General features: G+C 47.0%; 1 pseudogene; it reads right to left on the bottom strand.

The window, feature by feature from the left end:
* The window catches only part of LOC135539014 (neuropilin-2-like), a 227318-nt pseudogene that overhangs the window by 10554 nt on the left and 198465 nt on the right, over positions 1–18299 (bottom strand).

The raw sequence follows: 18299 nt of genomic DNA, 5'->3' as shown, positions 1-18299 counted from the left end.
ATAAGCCCTGAGACAATGGAGACATGGATTGTGTACGTGTCATTCAGAGGGTAAATGTGCAAGACAAAATATTGAAGTGCCTTTGAACGCGGTACGGTGGTAGGTACCTTAGAAACGGCTACGGTGGTAGGTACCTTTGAACGGCTACGGTAGTAGGTGTCTTTGAACGGGGTATGGTAGTAGGTACCTTTGAACGGCTACGGTGGTAGGTACCTTTGAACGGCTACGGTGGTAGGTACCTTTGAACGGCTACGGTGGTAGGTGTCTTTGAACAGGGTATGGTAGTAGGTGTCTTTGAACGGGTACGGTGGTAGGTACCTTAGAAACGGCTACGGTGGTAGGTACCTTTGAACGGCTACGGTAGTAGGTGTCTTTGAACAGGGTATGGTAGTAGGTACCTTTGAACAGGGTATGGTGGTAGGTACCTTAGAAACAGGGTATGGTAGTAGGTGTCTTTGAACAGGGTATGGTAGTAGGTGTCTTTGAACAGGGTATGGTGGTAGGTACCTTTGAACGGCTACGGTGGTAGGTACCTTTGAACAGGGTATGGTAGTAGGTGTCTTTGAACAGGGTATGGTGGTAGGTGCCTTTGAACAGGGTATGGTAGTAGGGGTCTTTGAACAGGGTATGGTAAGTGGTGGTCTTTGAACAGGGTATGGTGGTAGGTGCCTATGAACAGGGTATGGTAGTAGGGGTCTTTGAACAGGGTATGGTAGTAGGTGTCTTTGAACAGGGTATGGTAGTAGGTACCTTTGAACGGGGTATGGTGGTAGGTACCTTTGAACAGGGTATGGTAGTAGGTACCTTTGAACAGGGTATGGTAGTAGGTACCTTTGAACAGGGTATGGTAGTAGGTACCAGGTGCACTGGTTGGTGTCAAGAACTGCAACGCGCTGGGTTTTTCGCACTCAACAGTTTCACGCTCAGTTTCCTGTGTGTATCAAGAATGGTCCACCACCCAAAGGACATCCAGCCAACTTGACACAACTGTGAGAAGCGTTGGAGTCAACATGGACCAGCATCCCTGTGGAACCCTTTCTACACCTTGTGGAGTCAATGCCCCAAAGAATTGAGGCTGTTCTGAGGTTGAAAGCAGGTGCAACGCAATATTTGGAAGGTGTTCCTAATGTTTTGTACACTCAGTGTAGTTCAACACCAAATAGAACCAGGTAAATTAAATCAGGTAACAGAATCAGTTAAATGTGTGTCCATGGACCAGAGTGCAATGCAAGCTGGGCGGAGAAACAAGCAGAAAGCAACTAACATTCAGACGGGAAGTAGACAAATGTTCGCACAGGAAACAGGAAGTAGTCAAAGACGAGGACAACTCACCAGTCATGTCTGGAGGGAATGCAGCGAAGGGCTCTGGAAGAGATAAAAGAAGGAATTATTTTTATTAATCAAAGAAATAAAGAAATCAAATGGACAGATGATGGTAATGAATGCCACTCGTCAACAATTACTGTACCCAGTGGGAATCAGGTAAGGAGAGGACAGACAGGCATTCTTCCTCAGTGTGTTAGCCGTGTTTTAGTGAGTATTATAAGGGTGAACTAATGGCTCCCAGACTCGTTAAGAGAGGAAGATGAGACTGAGAGGAGAGAGGGAGATGAGAGGGAGATGAGACTGAGAGGTGAGAGGAAGGTGAGACTGAGAGGAGAGAAGAAGATGAGACTGAGAGAGAGAAGAAGGTGAGACTGAGAGGAGAGAGGGAGATGAGACTGAGAGGAGAGAGGAAGGTGAGACTGAGAGGTGAGAGGAAGGTGAGACTGAGAGGAGAGAGGGAGATGAGACTGAGAGGAGAGAGGGAGATGAGACTGAGAGGAGAGAAGGAGATGAGACTGAGAGGAGAGAGGGAGATGAGACTGAGAGGAGAGAGGGAGATGAGACTGAGAGGAGAGAGGGAGATGAGACTGAGAGGAGAGAAGGAGATGAGACTGAGAGGAGAGAGGGAGATGAGACTGAGAGGAGAGAGGGAGATGAGACTGAGAGGAGAGAAGGAGATGAGACTGAGAGGAGAGAGGGAGATGAGACTGAGAGGAGAGAGGGAGATGAGACTGAGAGGAGAGAAGAAGGTGAGACTGAGAGGAGAGAGGGAGATGAGACTGAGAGGGAGAGGAGATGAGACTGAGAGGAGAGAAGGAGATGAGACTGAGAGGAGAGAGGAGATGAGACTGAGAGGAGAGAGGGAGATGAGACTGAGAGGAGAGAGGGAGATGAGACTGAGAGGAGAGAAGAAGGTGAGACTGAGAGGAGAGAGGGAGATGAGACTGAGAGGAGAGAGGGAGATGAGACTGAGAGGAGAGAGGGAGATGAGACTGAGAGGAGAGAGGGAGATGAGACTGAGAGTAGAGAAGAAGATGAGACTGAGAGGAGAGAGGGAGATGAGACTGAGAGGAGAGAGGGAGATGAGACTGAGAGAGAGAAGAAGGTGAGACTGAGAGGAGAGAGGAAGGTGAGAGTGAGAGGAGAGAAGAAGGTGAGACTGAGAAGAGAGGGAGATGAGACTGAGAGGAGAGAAGAAGTTGAGACTGAGAGGAGAGAGGGAGATGAGACTGAGAGGAGAGAGGAAGGTGAGAGTGAGAGGAGAGAAGAAGGTGAGACTGAGAAGAGAGAGGGAGATGAGACTGAGAGGAGAGAAGAAGTTGAGACTGAGAGGAGAGAGGAAGGTGAGAGTGAGAGGAGAGAAGAAGGTGAGACTGAGAAGAGAGAGGGAGATGAGACTGAGAGGAGAGAAGAAGGTGAGAGTGAGAGGAGAGAAGAAGGTGAGACTGAGAAGAGAGAGGGAGATGAGACTGAGAGGAGAGAAGAAGGTGAGACTGAGAGGAGAGAAGAAGGTGAGAGTGAGAGGAGAGAAGAAGGTGAGAGTGAGAGGAGAGAAGAAGGTGAGACTGAGAGGAGAGAGGGAGATGAGACTGAGAGGAGAGAGGGAGATGAGACTGAGAGGAGAGAGGAAGGTGAGACTGAGAGGAGAGAGGAAGGTGAGACTAAAAGGAGAGAGGGAGATGAGACTGAGAGGAGAGAGGGAGATGAGACTGAGAGGAGAGAGGGAGATGAGACTGAGAGGAGAGAGGGAGATGAGACTGAGAGGAGAGAGGAAGGTGAGACTGAGAGGAGAGAGGGAGATGAGACTGAGAGGAGAGAGGGAGATGAGACTGAGAGGAGAGAGGGAGATGAGACTGAGAGGAGAGAGGAGATGAGACTGAGAGGAGAGAGGAAGGTGAGACTGAGAAGAGAGATGGAGATGAGACTGAGAGGAGAGAAGAAGGTGAGACTGAGAAGAGAGAGGGAGATGAGACTGAGAGGAGAGAAGAAGGTGAGACTGAGAGGAGAGAAGAAGGTGAGAGTGAGAGGAGAGAAGAAGGTGAGACTGAGAAGAGAGAGGGAGATGAGACTGAGAGGAGAGAAGAAGGTGAGAGTGAGAGGAGAGAAGAAGGTGAGACTGAGAAAGAGAGGGAGATGAGACTGAGAGGAGAGAGGGAGATGAGACTGAGAGGAGAGAAGAAGGTGAGAGTGAGAGGAGAGAAGAAGGTGAGACTGAGAGGAGAGAGGGAGATGACACTGAGAGGAGAGAAGAAGGTGAGACTGAGAGGAGAGAAGAAGGTGAGACTGAGAGGAGAGAAGAAGGTGAGAGTGAGAGGAGAGAAGGTGAGACTGAGAGGAGAGAGGGAAATGAGCCTGAGAGGAGAGAGGGAGATGAGACTGAGAGGAGAGAGGGAGATGAGACTGAGAGGAGAGAGGAAGGTGAGACTAAGAGGAGAGAGGGAGATGAGACTGAGAGGAGAGAGGAAGGTGAGACTGAGAGGAGAGAAGAAGATGAGACTGAGAGGAGAGAAGAAGGTGAGACTAAGAGGAAAGAGATAGGTGAGACAGAGGAGAGAGGGAGATGAGACTGAGAAGAGAGATGGAGATTAGACTGAGAAGAGCGAGGGAGATGAGACTGAGAAGAGAGAGGGAGATGAGACTGAGAGGAGAAGATGAGACTGAGAGGAGACAGAAAGATGGGGGGCTGAGGGAACATAGAAGGAACATAGAAGGCTTAATCAGAACGGTTGGAATTATGGAATGTTGAGAAAATTAACCAGCAGAGACAGAGACAGAGACAGAGACAGAGACAGGGGGTTCTCTTGGCAGGCTGACTGACTGACTGACTGACTGGGTTGCCTGATGTCCGTGTCAATAATTAACCCTCCTGTACTGCATCTGGCAGGGACTGAGTCTGTCTAGTAATTTCTTCTGACAGCAGTCTCCTCTCTGTTTATCAAAAAAAGAGGAGAGGGAGAAGAGAATGAGGAGAGAAGGAGGAGAGGGAGGAGAGAAGGGAGAGATGGAGAAGAGGAGGAGGAGAGAAGGAGGAGAGAAGGAAGAGAGGGAGAAGAGGAGTAGGAGGAGAAAAGGAGGAGAGGGAGAAGAGAAGGAGGAGAGGAATAAGAGGGAGGAGAGAAGGGGAGAGGGGAGAGAAGGAAGAGAGGGAGAAGAGGGAGGAGAGAAGGAGGAGAGGAATAAGAGGGAGGAGAGAAGGAGGAGAGGGAGAAGAGGGAGAGAAGGAAGAGAGGGAGAAGAGAAGGAGGAGAGGGAGAAGAGAAGGAGGAGAGGAACAAGAGGGAGGAGAGAAGGGGGAGAGGGAGAAGAGGGAGAGAAGGAAGAGAAGGAGGAGAATAAGAGGGAGAAGAGAAGGTGGAGAGAGGGAGGAGAGGAGGAATAGAATGATGAGAGAGAGAAGAGAAGGAGGAGAGGAAGAAGGATGAATTGAAACATAGATTAGGATGGAAGCCCAGGGGCTTTGTGTGGCCTACTTTCTAGTAGATCTTTCCTTCTTCTTTTTTTCCGGTGTGAACTTGACAGAGAGTGTGAGAGAAAGGGAGAGAGATCGTGAGAGAGTGTGTGTGTGTGAGAGAGAGCCCAAGCACCTCACATAGGAACGAGACACCCCCCAGAACAGGGAGACACCCTCCCAGACCAGCGAGACACCCTCCCAAAACATGGAGACACCCTCCCAGACCAGGGAGACACCCTCCCAGACCAGCGAGACACCCTCCCAGAACAGGGAAACACCCTACCAGACCAGCGAGACACCCTCCCAGAACATGGAGACACCCTCCCAGAACATGGAGACACCCTCCCAGACCAGCGAGACACCCTCCCAGAACATGGAGACACCCTCCCAGATCAGCGAGACACCATCCCAGAACAGGGAGACACCCTCCCAGACCAGGGAGACACCCTCCCAGACCAGCGAGACACCCTCCCAGAACATGGAGACACCCTCCCAGAATAACGAGACACCATCCAAGACCAGGGAGACTCCCAGAATAACAACTATCTCGGCCTAAACATCAATGCCACAGGTAACTTCCACAAAGCTGTGAACGATCTAAGAGACAAGGCAAGAAGGGCATTCTATGCCATCAAAAGGAACATAAAATTCAACTTACCAATTAGGATCGGACTAAAAATACTTAAATCAGTTTTTTATTTTTTATTTTTATTTCATCTTTATTTAACCAGGTAGGCTAGTTGAGAACAAGTTCTCATTTACAACTACGTCCTGGCCAAGGTAAAGCCAAGCAGTGCGACAAAAACAACAACACAGAGTTACACATGGAGTAAACAATAAGCAAGTCAATAACATAGTAGAAAAAAAATAATCTATATACATTGTGTGCAAAAGGCATGAGGAGGTAGGCAATAAATAGGCCATAGGAGTGAATAATTACAATTTAGCAGATTAACACTGGAGTGATAAATGATCAGATGGTCATGTGCAGGTAGAGATATTGGTGTGCAAAAGAGCAGAAAAGTAAATCAAATAAAAACAGTATGGGGATGAGGTAGGTAAATTGGGTGGGTGGGCTATTTACAGATGGACTATGTACATCTGCAGCGATCGGTTAGCTGCTCAGATAGCAGATGTTTAAAGTTGGTGAGGGAGATAAAATTCTCCAACTTCAGAGATTTTTGCAATTCGTTCCAGTCACAGGCAGCAGAGAACTGGAAGGAAAGGCAGCTTTAGGGATGATCAGTGAGATACACCTGCTGGAGCGCGTGCTACGGGTGGGTGTTGCCATCGTGACCAGTGAACTGAGATAAGGCGGAGCTTTACCTAGCATAGACTTGCAGATGACCTGGAGCCAGTGGGTCTGGCGGCGAATATGTAGCGAGGGCCAGCCGACTAGAGCATACAGTGATAAACTGCATCCAGTTTGCTGAGTAGAGTATTGGAAGCTATTTTCTAAATGACATCAGCGAAGTATAGGATCGGTAGGATGGTCAGTTTTACGAGGGTACGTTTGGCGGCGTGAGTTAAGGAGGCTTTGTTGCGGAATAGAAAGCCGACTCTAGATTTGATTTTAGATTGGAGATGTTTGATATGAGTCTGGAAGGAGAGTTTACAGTCCAGCCAGACACCTAGGTACTTATAGACATATTCTAGGTCGAAACCATCCAGGGTGGGGATGCTAGTCGGGCGTGTGGGTGCAGGCAGCGAACGGTTGAAAAGCATGCATTTGGTTTAACTAGCGTTTAAGAGCAGGTGGAGGCCACGGAAGGAGTGTTGCAAGGCATTGAAGTTAAATTACTCTCTATGGCTATGAGGTCTGGGATTCACTCATCAACCAATAATTCACAAAAAGCAACAAACCCCAAGTATCCCCAGAGTACAAAGCAAAACCCCCAAATAATTCACGTAGAGCAGAATTATAAGTCCAGAATAGAGCTGTTAAATACCACAACCACCTCAAGGAAAGCGATGCCCAACCCTTCCATCACAAAGAAACTCCCCAGGACAGCAACACAATTAGACCCAACCAAATCATGAGAAAATTATTTGAAACATTGGAAGGACTCAAGCAAAAACAGATCAAACTAGAATGCCATTTGGCCCTAAACAGAGAGAACACAGTGGCAGAAAACCTGACCACCGTGACAGACCCAAATTAATAAAAAAAATAACTATGTACAGACTCAGTGAGCATAGTCTTGCTATTGAGAGAGGCAAACCTGGCTCTCAACAGAGGGCAGGATATGTTGCCATGGTCCACAAAATGAGGTGGAAACTGAGCTGCACTTTCTAACCTTCCTGCAAAATGTACGACCGTAGACACATATTTCCCATAAATTACACAGATCCACAAAAGAAATGAAACACAAATCAAATTTGGAAAAACTCCTGTATCTATTAAGCAAACTAGCCCAGTGTCAGAAAAATATGTGACCTGCTGCCACAAGAAAAGGTCAACCAGTGGATCAGAAACACCAATGAAAAATAACCTAAAAATGAAAAGGAAATAATATAAAGTAAGTTCTGAAGTATCTGAAAGATCAGGAAACATATTTATTTAATATTTTGCAGTAAACATATGTACTTTACTTCCATACATTTTTTCAGCATCGGTGACCTTCAGACGAGTCTTGTGAGACCTGTGGGCCTAGAGAAAAACAACCAACGAGAGAGTCTCATCTTTCCATCTTCCATCAAGATGGAAAGATGGATACAGTGGGATGAGATGCACCCCCCAGATATCTCTGGCTTAAACTGATGAGATGCACCCCCCAGATATCTCTGGCTTAAACTGATGAGATGCATGCCCACCCAGATATCTCTGGCTTAAACTGATGAGATGCATGCCCACCCAGGTATCTCTGGCTTAAACTGATGAGATGCACCCCCCCAGATATCTCTGTCTTAAACTGATGAGATGCATCCCCCCCAGATATCTCTGGCTTAAACTGATGAGATGCATGCCCACCCAGGTATCTCTGGCTTAAACTGATGAGATGCACCCCCCCCAGATATCTCTGGCTTAAACTGATGAGATGCATCCCCCCCAGATATCTCTGGCTTAAACTGATGAGATGAACCCCCCCAGATATCTCTGGCTTAAACTGATGAGATGCACCCCCCCCAGATATCTCTGGCTCAAACTGATGAGATGCATCCCCCCCCAGATATCTCTGGCTTAAACTGATGAGATGCACCCCCCAGATATCTCTGGCTCAAACTGATGAGATGCACCCCCCCAGATATCTCTGGCTTAAACTGATGAGATGCACCCCCAGATATCTCTGGCTTAAACTGATGAGATGCATCCCCCCAGATATCTCTGGCTTAAACTGATGAGATGCACCCCCCAGATATCTCTGGCTTAAACTGATGAGATGCACCCCCCTAGATATCTCTGGCTTAAACTGATGAGATGCATCCCCCCCAGATATCTCTGGCTTAAACTGATGAGATGCACCCCCCCAGATATCTCTGGCTCAAACTGATGAGATGCATCCCCCCAGATATCTCTGGCTTAAACTGATGAGATGCACCCCCAGATATCTCTGGCTTAAACTGATGAGATGCACCCCAGATAATTCTGGCTTAAACTGATGAGATGTATCCCCCAGATAATTCTGGCTTAAACTGATGAGATGGATCCCCCCATATATCTCTGGCTTAAACTGACGAGATGCATCACCCCCAGATATCTCTGGCCCTAAACTGATGAGATGCATACCCCCAGATATATCTGGCTTAAATTTATGAGTTGCACCCCCCCCCCAGATATCTCTGGATTAAACTGATGAGATGCATCCCCCCAGATATCTCTGGCTTAAACTGATGAGATGCACCCCCAGATGCGTCCTGTGTGGCTCAGTCGGTAGAGCATGGCGCTTGCAACGCCAAGCGTCGTGGGTTCGTTTCCCACTGGGGCCACCCATATGCAAAGTAGTGGCCCCAGCCGACTTGTAAGTCGCTTTGGACAAAAGCTCTGCTAAATGGGATATATTATTATTATATATTATATCTCTGGCTTAAACTGATGAGATGCATCCCCCAGATATCTCTGGCTTAAACTGATGAGATGCACCCCCCCAGATATCTCTGGCTTAAACTGATGAGATGCACCCCCCAGATATCTCTGGCTCAAACTGATGAGATGCATCCCCCCAGATATCTCTGGCTTAAACTGATGAGATGTATCCCCCAGATATCTCTGGCTTAAACTGATGAGATGCACCCCCCAGATATCTCTGTCTTAAACTGATGAGATGCATCCCCCCCAGATATCTCTGGCTTAAACTGATGAGATGCACCCCCCCGGATATCTCTGGCTTAAACTGATGAGATTTATCAACCCCAGATATCTCTGGCTTAAACTGATGAGATGCATCCTCCCCAGAAATCTCTGGCTTAAAATGATGAGTTGCACCCCCAGATATCTCTGGCTTAAACTGATGAGATGCATACCCCCAGATATCTCTGGCTTAAACTGATGAGATGCATCCCCCAGATATCTCTGGCTTAAACTGATGAGATGCACCCCCTAGATATCTCTGGCTTATACTGATGAGATGCACCCCCCCAGATATCTCTGGCTTAAACTAATGAGATGCATCCCCCCAGATATTTCTGGCTTAAACTGATGAGATTTATCAACCCCAGATATCTCTGGCATAAACTGATGGGATGGGTCCCCCCATATATCTCTGGCTTAAACTGACAATATGCACCCCTCCAGATATCTCTGGCTTAAACTGATGAGAGACATACCCAGCAGATATCTCTGGCTTAAACTGATGAGATGCATGCCCCCAGATATCTCTGGCTTAAACTGATGAGATGCATCCCCCCAGATATCTCTGGCTTAAACTGATGAGATGCACCCCCCCCCAGATATCTCTGGCTTAAACTGATGAGATGCATCCCCCCAAGATATCTCTGGCTTAAACTGATGAGATGCATCCCCCCAAATAATTCTGGCTTAAACTGATGACATGCACTCCTCCCCCAGATATCTCTGACTTAAACTGATGAGATGCACCCCCCAGATATCTCTGGCTTAAACTGATGAGATGCACCCCCAGAAATCTCTGGCTTAAACTGATGAGATGCAACCCCCAGATATCTCTGGCTTAAACTGATGAGATGCATCCCCCAGATATCTCTGGCTTAAACTGATGAGATGCACCCCCCCCAGATATCTCTGGCTTAAACTGATGAGAGACATACCCAGCAGATATCTCTGGCTTAAACTGATGAGATGCATCCCCCCAGATATCTCTGGCTTAAACTGATGAGATGCATCCCCCCATATATCTCTGGCTTAAACTGACAATATGCACCCCCAGATATCTCTGGCTTAAACTGATGAGAGACATACCCAGCAGACATCTCTGGCTTAAACTGATGAGATGCATCCCCCCAGATATCTCTGGCTTAAACTGATGAGATGCATCCCCCAGATATCTCTGGCTTAAACTGATGAGATGCACCCCCCAGATATCTCTGGCTTAAACTGATGAGATGCATCCCCACAAGATATCTCTGGCTTAAACTGATGAGATGCATCCCCCCAAATAATTCTGGCTTAAACTGATGACATGCACTCCTCCCCCCAGATATCTCTGACTTAAACTGATGAGATGCACCCCCAGATATCTCTGGCTTAAACTGATGAGATGCATCCCCCCAGATATCTCTGGCTTAAACTGATGAGATGCACCCCCCAGATATCTCTGGCTTAAACTGATGAGAGACATACCCAGCAGATATCTCTGGCTTAAACTGATGAGATGCATCCCCCCAGATATCTCTGGCTTAAACTGATGAGATGCATCCCCCATATATCTCTGGCTTAAACTGACAATATGCACCCCCCAGATATCTCTGGCTTAAACTGATGAGAGACATACCCAGCAGATATCTCTGGCTTAAACTGATGAGATGCATCCCCCAGATATCTCTGGCTTAAACTGATGAGATGCATCCCCCCAGATATCTCTGGCTTAAACTGATGAGATGATGCACCCCAGATATCTCTGGCTTAAACTGATGAGATGCATCCCCCCAAATAATTCTGGCTTAAACTGATGACATGCACTCCTCCCCCAGATATCTCTGACTTAAACTGATGAGATGCACCCCCAGATATCTCTGGCTTAAACTGATGAGATGCATCCCCCCAGATATCTCTGGCTTAAACTGATGAGATGCACCCCCAGATATCTCTGGCTTAAACTGATGAGAGACATACCCAGCAGATATCTCTGGCTTAAACTGATGAGATGCATCCCCCAGATATCTCTGGCTTAAACTGATGAGATGCATCCCCCCAGATATCTCTGGCTTAAACTGACAATATGCATCCCCCAGATATCTCTGGCTTAAACTGATGAGAGACATACCCAGCAGATATCTCTGGCTTAAACTGATGAGATGCATCCCCCAGATATCTCTGGCTTAAACTGATGAGATGCATCCCCCCAGATATCTCTGGCTTAAACTGATGAGATGCACCCCCCCCAGATATCTCTGGCTTAAACTGATGAGATGCATCCCCCAGATATCTCTGGCTTAAACTGATGAGATGCATCCCCCCATATATCTCTGGCTTAAACTGACAATATGCACCCCCCAGATATCTCTGGCTTAAACTGATGAGAGACATACCCAGCAGATATCTCTGGCTTAAACTGATGAGATGCATGCCCCCAGATATCTCTGGCTTAAACTGATGAGATGCATCATCCCCCCAGATATCTCTGGCTTAAACTGATGAGATGCATCCCCCCCAGATATCTCTGGCTTAAACTGATGAGATGCATCCCCCCAAGATATCTCTGGCTTAAACTGATGAGATGCATCCCCCCAAATAATTCTGGCTTAAACTGATGACATGCACTCCTCCCCCCAGATATCTCTGACTTAAACTGATGAGATGCACCCCCCAGATATCTCTGGCTTAAACTGATGAGATGCACCCCCAGAAATCTCTGGCTTAAACTGATGAGATGCATCCCCCCAGATATCTCTGGCTTAAACTGATGAGATGCACTCCCCCAGAAATCTCTGGCTTAAACTGATGAGATGCACCCCCAGATATCTCTGGCTTAAACTGATGAGATGCATCCCCCAGATATCTCTGGCTTAAACTGATGAGATGCACCCCCCCAGATATCTCTGGCTTAAACTGATGAGATGCATCCCCCAAGATATCTCTGGCTTAAACTGATGAGATGCATCCCCCAAATAATTCTGGCTTAAACTGATGACATGCACTCCTCCCCCCAGATATCTCTGACTTAAACTGATGAGATGCACCCCCCAGATATCTCTGGCTTAAACTGATGAGATGCACCCCCCAGAAATCTCTGGCTTAAACTGATGAGATGCACCCCCAGATATCTCTAACTTAAACTGATGAGATGCACCTCCCCCAGATATCACAGGCTTAAACTGATGAGATGCATCCCTCCAATATATCTCTGGCTTAAACTGATGAGATGCACCCCTCCAATATATCTCTGTCTTAAACTGGTGAGATGCATCTCCCCCAGATATCCCTGGCTTAAACTGATGAGATTTATCAACCCCAGATATCTCTGGCTTAAACTGATGAGATGGAACCCCCATATAGCTCTGGCTTAAACTGACGAGAATCACCCCCACCCAGATAGCTCTGGCTTAAACTGACGAGATGCATCACCCCCAGATATCTCTGGCTTAAACTGATGAGATTTATCAACCCCAGATATCTCTGGCGTAAACTGATGAGATGCATCCCCCCCAGATATCTCTGGCTTAAACGGATGAGATTTATCAACCCCAGATATCTCTGGCTTAAAATGATGAGATGCATCCCCCCAGATATCAATGGCTTAAACTGATGAGATGCACCCCCCCAGATATCTCTGGCTTAAACTGATGAGATTGATACACCCAGATATCTCTGGCTTAAACTGATGAGATGCCTCCCCCCAGATATCTCTGGCTTAAACTGATGAGATGCATCCCCCCAGATATCTCTGGCTTAAACTGATAAGATGCACCCCACCCCCAGATATCTCTGGCTTAAACTAATGAGATGCATCCCCCAGATATCTCTGGCTTAAACTGATAAGATGCACCCCACCCCCAGATATCTCTGGCTTAAACTGATGAGATGCATCCCCCAGATATCTCTGGCTTAAACTGATGAGTAGTATCCCCCAGATATCTCTGGCTTAAACTGATGAGATGCATCCCCCAGATATCAATGGCTTAAACTGATGACATGCACTCCCCCTCCCCCCAGATATCTATGGCTTAAACTGATGAGATGCATACCCCCAGATATCTCTGGCTTAAACTGATGAGATGCATCCCCCCAGATATCTCTGGCTTAAACTGATGAGATGCACCCCCCCCCAGATATCTCTGGCTTAAACTGATGAGATGCACCCCCCCCAGATATCTCTGGCTCAAACTGATGAGATGCATCCCCCAGATATCTCTGGCTTAAACTGATGAGATGCACACCCCCAGATATCTCTGGCTCAAACTGATGAGATGCATCCCCCCAGATATCTCTGGCTTAAACTGATGAGATGCACCCCCAGATATCTCTGGCTTAAACTGATGAGATGCACTCCCCCAGATAATTCTGGCTTAAACTGATGAGATGTATCCCCCCAGATAATTCTGGCTTAAACTGATGAGATGGATCCCCCATATATCTCTGGCTTAAACTGACGAGATGCATCACCCCCAGATATCTCTGGCCCTAAACTGATGAGATGCATACCCCCAGATATATCTGGCTTAAATTTATGAGTTGCACCCCCCCCCAGATATCTCTGGATTAAACTGATGAGATGCATCCCCCCAGATATCTCTGGCTTAAACTGATGAGATGCATCCCCCCCCAGATATCTCTGGCTTAAACTGATGAGATGCATCCCCCCCAGATATCTCTGGCTTAAACTGATGAGATGCACCCCCCAGATATCTCTGGCTTAAACTGATGAGATGCACCCCCCAGATATCTCTGGCTCAAACTGATGAGATGCATCCCCCAGATATCTCTGGCTTAAACTGATGAGATGTATCCCCCAGATATCTCTGGCTTAAACTGATGAGATGCACCCCCCAGATATCTCTGTCTTAAACTGATGAGATGCATCCCCCCAGATATCTCTGGCTTAAACTGATGAGATGCACCCCCCGGATATCTCTGGCTTAAACTGATGAGATTTATCAACCCCAGATATCTCTGGCTTAAACTGATGAGATGCATCCCCCCAGAAATCTCTGGCTTAAAATGATGAGTTGCACCCCCAGATATCTCTGGCTTAAACTGATGAGATTTATCAACCCCAGATATCTCTGGCATAAACTGATGGGATGGGTCCCCCATATATCTCTGGCTTAAACTGACAATATGCACCCCCAGATATCTCTGGCTTAAACTGATGAGAGACATACCCAGCAGATATCTCTGGCTTAAACTGATGAGATGCATCCCCCAGATATCTCTGGCTTAAACTGATGAGATGCATCCCCCCAGATATCTCTGGCTTAAACTGATGAGATGCACCCCCCAGATATCTCTGGCTTAAACTGATGAGATGCACTCCTCCCCCCAGATATCTCTGACTTAAACTGATGAGATGCACCCCCCAGATATCTCTGGCTTAAACTGATGAGATGCACCCCCCAGAAATCTCTGGCTTAAACTGATGAGATGCATCCCCCCAGATATCTCTAACTTAAACTGATGAGATGCATGCCCCCCAGATATCTCTGTCTTAAACTGATGAGATGCACCTCCCCCCAGATATCACAGGCTTAAACTGATGAGATGCATCCCTCCAATATATCTCTGGCTTAAACTGATGAGATGCACCCCTCCAATATATCTCTGTCTTAAACTGGTGAGATGCATCTCCCCCAGATATCCCTGGCTTAAACTGATGAGATTTATCAACCCCAGATATCTCTGGCTTAAACTGATGAGATGGAACCCCCATATAGCTCTGGCTTAAACTGACGAGAATCACCCCCCAGATAGCTCTGGCTTAAACTGACGAGATGCATCACCCCCAGATATCTCTGGCTTAAACTGATGAGATTTATCAACCCCAGATATCTCTGGCGTAAACTGATGAGATGCATCCCCCAGATATCTCTGGCTTAAACGGATGAGATTTATCAACCCCAGATATCTCTGGCTTAAAATGATGAGATGCATCCCCCAGATATCAATGGCTTAAACTGATGAGATGCACCCCCCAGATATCTCTGGCTTAAACTGATGAGATTGATACACCCAGATATCTCTGGCTTAAACTGATGAGATGCCTCCCCCCAGATATCTCTGGCTTAAACTGATGAGATGCATCCCCCCAGATATCTCTGGCTTAAACTGATAAGATGCACCCCACCCCCAGATATCTCTGGCTTAAACTAATGAGATGCATCCCCCCAGATATCTCTGGCTTAAACTGATAAGATGCACCCCACCCCCAGATATCTCTGGCTTAAACTGATGAGATGCATCCCCCCCAGATATCTCTGGCTTAAACTGATGAGTAGTATCCCCCCAGATATCTCTGGCTTAAACTGATGAGATGCATCCCCCCAGATATCAATGGCTTAAACTGATGAGATGCATCCTCCCCAGAAATCTCTGGCTTAAACTGATGAGATGCGCCCCCCAGATATCTCTGGCTTAAACTGATGAGATGCATCACCCCCAGATATCTCTGGCTTAAACTGATGAGATGCATCCCCCGCCCCCAGATATCTCTGGCTTAAACTGATAAGATGCGTCCAACCCAGATATCTCTGGTTTAAACTGATGACATGCAACCCCCCAGATATCTCTGGCTTAAACTGATGAGATGCATCCCCCAAAGATATCTATGGCTTAAACTGATGAGATGCATCCCCCAAGATATATCTGGCTTAAACTGATGATATGCATCCCCCAAGATATCTCTGGCTTAAACTGATGAGATGCACCACCCCCCAAGATATCTCTGGCTTAAACTGATGAGATGCATCCCCCCAGATATCTCTGGCTTAAATTGATGAGATGCATCCCCCCCAGATATCTCTGGCTTAAACTGATGAGATGCATCCCCCCCAGATATCTCTGGCTTAAACTGATGAGATGCATCCCCCCCATATATCTCTGGCTTAAACTGATGAGATGCATCCCCCCAGATATCTCTGGCTTAAACTGATGAGATTTATCAACCCCAGATATCTCTGACTTAAACTGATGAGATGGATCCCCCCAGATAGCTCTGGCTTAAACTGACGAGATGCATCACCCCCAGATATCTCTGGCTTAAACTGATGAGATTTATCAACCCCAGATATCTCTGGTGTAAACTGATGAGATGCACCCCCCCCCCAGATATCTCTGGCTTAAACGGATGAGATTTATCAACCCCAGATATCTCTGGCTTTAACTGATGAGATGCATCCCCCCCAGATATCTCTGGCTTAAACTGATGAGATGCATCCTCCCCAGATATCTCTGGCTTAAACTGATGAGATGCATACACCCAGATATCTCTGGCTTAAACTGATGAGATGCGTCCCCCCAGATATCTCTGGCTTAAGCTGATAAGATGCGTCCCCCAGATATCTCTGGCTTAAACTGATGAGATGCACCACCCCCCAGATATCTCTGGCTTAAACTGATAAGATGCACCCCACACCCAGATATCTCTGGCTTAAACTGATGAGATGCATCCTCCCCAGAAATCTCTGGATAAACTGATGAGATTTACCCCCCAGATATCTCTGGCTTAAACTGATGAGATGCATCCCCCCAGATATTTCTGGCTTAAACTGATGACATGCACCCCCCAGATATCTCTGGCTTAAACTGATGAGATGCATCCCCCCAGATATCTCTGGCTTAAACTGATGAGATGCACCCCCCCAGATATCTCTGGCTTAAACTGATGAGATGCATCCTCCCCAGAAATCTTTGGCTTAAACTGATGAGATACACCCCCCCAGATATCTCTGGCATAAACTGATGAGATGCATGCCGCCCAGATATCTCTGTCTGAAACTGATGAGATGCACCCCCCCAGATATCTCTGGCTTAAACTGATGAGATGCATCCCCCCAGATATCTCTGGCTTAAACTGATGAGATGCATCCCCCCCAGATATCTCTGGCTTAAACTTATGAGATGCATCCCCTCCCAGATATCTCTGGCTTAAACTGATGAGATGCATCCACCCAGATATCTCTGGCTTAAACTGATGAGATGCATCCCCCCCTAGATATCTCTGGCTTAAACTGATGAGATGCATCCCCCCAGATATCTCTGGCTTAAACTGATGAGATTTATCAACCCCAGATATCTCTGGCTTAAACTGATGAGATGGATCCCCCCAGATAGCTCTGGCTTAAACTGACGAGATGCATCACCCCCAGATATCTCTGGCTTAAACTGATGAGATTTATCAACCCCAGATATCTCTGGCTTAAACAATGAGATGCATCCCTCCAGATATCAATGGCTTAAACTGATGAGATGCACCACCCCCAGATATCTCTGGCTTAAACTGATGAGATGCATCCCCCCCAGATATCTCTGGCGTAAACTGATGAGATGCACCCCCCCAGATATTTCTGGCTTAAACGGATGAGATTTATCAACCCCAGATATCTCTGGCTTAAACTGATGAGATGCATCCTCCCCAGATATCTCTGGCTTAAACTGATGAGATGCATCCCCGCCCCCAGATATCTCTGGCTTAAACTGATAAGATGCGTCCCCCCAGATATCTCTGGTTTAAACTGATGACATGCAACCCCCCAGATATCTCTGGCTTAAACTGATGAGATGCACCACCCCCCAAGATATCTCTGGCTTAAACTGATGAGATGCATCCCCCCAAGATATCTCTGGCTTAAACTGATGAGATGCATCCCCCCAAGATATCTTTGGCTTAAACTGATGAGATGCATCCCCCCAAGATATCTCTGGCTTAAACTGATGAGATGCATCCCCCCAAGATATCTCTGGCTTAAACTGATGAGATGCATCCCCCCAAATTATCTCTGGCTTAAACTGATGAGATGCACCACCCCCCAAGATATCTCTGGCTTAAACTGATGAGATGCATCCCCCCCCAGATATCTCTGGCTTAAACTGATGAGATGCATCCCCCCCAGATATCTCTGGCTTAAACTGATGAGATGCATCCCCCCCAGATATCTCTGGCTTAAACTGATGAGATGCATCCACCCAGATATCTCTGGCTTAAACTGATGAGATGCATCCCCCCCCTAGATATCTCTGGCTTAAACTGATGAGATGCATCCCCCAGATATCTCTGGCTTAAACTGATGAGATTTATCAACCCCAGATATCTCTGGCTTAAACTGATGAGATGGATCCCCCCAGATAGCTCTGGCTTAAACTGACGAGATGCATCACCCCCAGATATCTCTGGCTTAAACTGATGAGATTTATCAACCCCAGATATCTCTGGTGTAAACTGATGAGATGCACCCC

The sequence above is a fragment of the Oncorhynchus masou genome, unplaced genomic scaffold (genome assembly GCF_036934945.1).
Source record: "Oncorhynchus masou masou isolate Uvic2021 unplaced genomic scaffold, UVic_Omas_1.1 unplaced_scaffold_13___fragment_6___debris, whole genome shotgun sequence".
In the NCBI taxonomy this organism is placed as follows: domain Eukaryota; kingdom Metazoa; phylum Chordata; class Actinopteri; order Salmoniformes; family Salmonidae; genus Oncorhynchus; species Oncorhynchus masou.
The sequence above is the reverse complement of the archived record's forward strand: the minus strand, read 5'-3'. Positions and strand labels throughout refer to the sequence as shown.